Below are 3177 nucleotides of genomic sequence, written 5' to 3'. Positions count from 1 at the left end.
CATGCAGGGATGGTTTAACATATGGAAATCCATCAATGTAATCCACCATATAAACAAACTGAAAGAGAAAAACCACATGATCATCTCTTTAGATGCAGAAAAAGCATTTGACAAAATCCAACACCCATTTATGTTCAAAGTTTTGGAGAGATCGGGAATACAAGGCACTTATCTAAACATAATAAAGGCCATATACAGCAAACCAACAGCCAACATTAAATTAAATGGAGAGATACTCAAGGAAATTACTCTAAAATCAGGAACCAGACAAGGCTGCCCCTTGTCCCCTTATCTCTTCAATATAGTTCTTGAAGTTCTAGCCAGAGCAATAAGACAGCAAAAGGAGATCAAGGGGATCCAAATGGGAAAGGAAGAAGTCAAATTATCCTTATTTGCAGATGATATGATAGTGTATATAAGTGACCCGCAAAATTCCACCAGAGAACTACGACAGCTGATGAACACCTTCAGCAAATTGGCAGGATACAAAATAAACTCAAAAAAGTCAGTAGCTTTTCTGTATACAAATGACAAACAGGCAGAGGAGGAAATTAGGAAAACTATTCCCTTCACGATAGCCACAAACAATATAAAATATCTAGGAGTAGCTCTAACCAAGCAAGTGAAGGACTTATTCGAAAAAAACTTCAAACCTCTGAAGAAAGAGATTGAAGATGACATGAGAAGATGGAGGGATTTACCTTGTTCGTGGATCGGGAGAATCAACATAGTAAAAATGGGCATCTTACCAAAAGCTATTTACAGATTCAACGCAATCCCTATCAAAATACCTACAAAATACTTTGAAGATATTGAAAGATCAATTCTCAAATTCATATGGAGAAATAAAAAACCCAGAATAGCAAAAACAACCCTATACAACAAAAGATCCTCTGGAGGAATCTCCATACCTGATCTCAAGCTGTACTACAGAGCAACAGTAATTAAAACAGCATGGTACTGGCAAAGCAATAGACTGGTGGATCAATGGAATCAAATCAAAGACCCAAAGATGAATCCACACACATTTGCTCACTTGATTTTTGACGAAGAAGCCAAATCTATTCAATGGAAAAAGAATAGCATCTTCAACAAATGGTGCTGGTCTAACTGGATGTCTACATGTAGAAAATGCAATTAGACCCTTATTTGTCACCATGCACAAAACTCAAGTCCAAGTGGATTAAAGACCTCAACTTAAAACCAGAGACATTAATTCAGTTAGAGGAAAAAGGGGGGAAGAGCCTGGGATACATAGGCACAGGAAACAACTTCCTGAACAGTACACCAACAGCCCAGGCCTTAATGTCAACAATTAATAAATGGGACCTCATGAGGCTGAGAAGCTTCTGTAAGGCAGGAGACACTGTCAAGAGAGCAAAGTGACAGCCTACAGAATGGGAAAAGATCTTCACCAACCCTTCATCTGACAAAGGTCTAATATCCAAAATATATAAAGAACTCAAGAAATTAAACACCACAAAACCAAACAACCCAGTTGTGAAATGGGGCTTGGAACTTAACAGAGAATTCTCAACAGAGGAATATCAAATGGCCGAGAAACACTTAAAGAAATGCTCGTCCTCTTTAGTCATCAGAGAAATGCAAATCAAAACGACACTGAGATTCCATCTTACACCCATCAGAATGGCTAAGATCAAAAACTCAAATGACACCACATGTTGGCGAGGATGTGGAGAGAGAGGAACACTCCTTCATTGCTGGTGGGAATGCAAACTAGTACAACCACTTTGGAAAGCTATCTGGCGCTTTCTCAGAAAAAATGGGAATAGAGCTTCCTCAAGACCCAGCTATCCCACTCCTTGGAATATACCCAGAAAATGCCCTACCACACAACAGGGACATATGCTCAACCATGTTCATAGCTGCTCTATACATAATAGCCAAAACATGGAAACAGCCTAAGTGTCCCTCAGTAGAAGAATGGACTAAGAAACTGTGGTATATTTACACGATGGAATACTACTCAGCTATTAAAAATGAGAAATTCCCAAAATTTGTTGACAAATGGATTGATCTAGAAATTATCATAATGAGTGAGTTCACCCAGAAGCAAAAAGAGACAAACGGTATATACTCACTTATATCAAAACACTAGTCCAAGGGATACGTACCATGAAAATCTTTACTTACCAAGAAAGTGGGTCAGAGGAGAGGATATCCGATTGAGACTTTAGGCAAGAGTAGCATGGAAGAAAGAGGAAATAGTAGGACCCACAGGGTCCTGGAAACCTACAAGAAGAACTTTATGACAGGCAGATCTGGATCCTGGGGTCCTCCTCAAACTAAGGCACCAGCCAAGGAGAATATAGGCAGTAAGCTTCAAACCCTACCAAGACCTAGCCGATGAACATGATACTCTCCACTGTTGAGTGGAGAGTGAGATCTGACTCTCACACAAACTCTGGTGCCCCTTTTCTGACCATGTCCCCCAGATGGGGAGACCTGGTGGCACTCAGAGGAAGGATAGCTAGTTACCAAGAAGAGACTTGATATTCTGAGAGCATATATAGGGGGAGGAGGTCTCCCTCGGTCACGGACATAGGGGAGGGGAGAAGGGGAGAAATGGGAGGGAGGGAAGAATGGGAGGAAACAGGGGAAGGGCTAACAATCAAGATGTAATATGAATAAATTAATTTAAAAAGATGAAAAAAATTAAAATTAAAAAAAAAAGAAAATTGAATAACTCCTTATATTTTATCAGATAACCATTGGTTAAAGCTGGAATTCAACAACTGAAACAACAGAAAGCATAAAAACTCATGGAAACTGAACGACTCTCTACTCAATGACATCTGCATCAGGAAAGAAACAAAAAAATTAAAAATATAAAATAAGAAACATAAAAAATAAATAAATGGAGACTTCCTAAATTTCATGTAAATTAAGACACAATGTCCCCAAACATATGAGACACAATGAAACCATTGCTAAGATGAAAGTTCATAGCACTAATTGCCTTCATAAAGAGAATGGAGCGATGTCATGCTAACAATTTAACAAGACACCTGAAAGCTATATAGAAAAAAAACATACCCTAGAGGAATAGATGGCTGAAAATAATAAAACTCAGGGCTGAAATCAATAAATAAGAAATGAAGAGAACAGTACAAAGAATCAACAAAAGCAAGAGCTGGTTCTTTGAGAAAATCACCA

Source organism: Acomys russatus, chromosome 3 (assembly GCF_903995435.1).
Source record: "Acomys russatus chromosome 3, mAcoRus1.1, whole genome shotgun sequence".
Lineage (NCBI taxonomy): Eukaryota > Metazoa > Chordata > Mammalia > Rodentia > Muridae > Acomys > Acomys russatus.
This window is presented reverse-complemented; position numbering follows the sequence as displayed.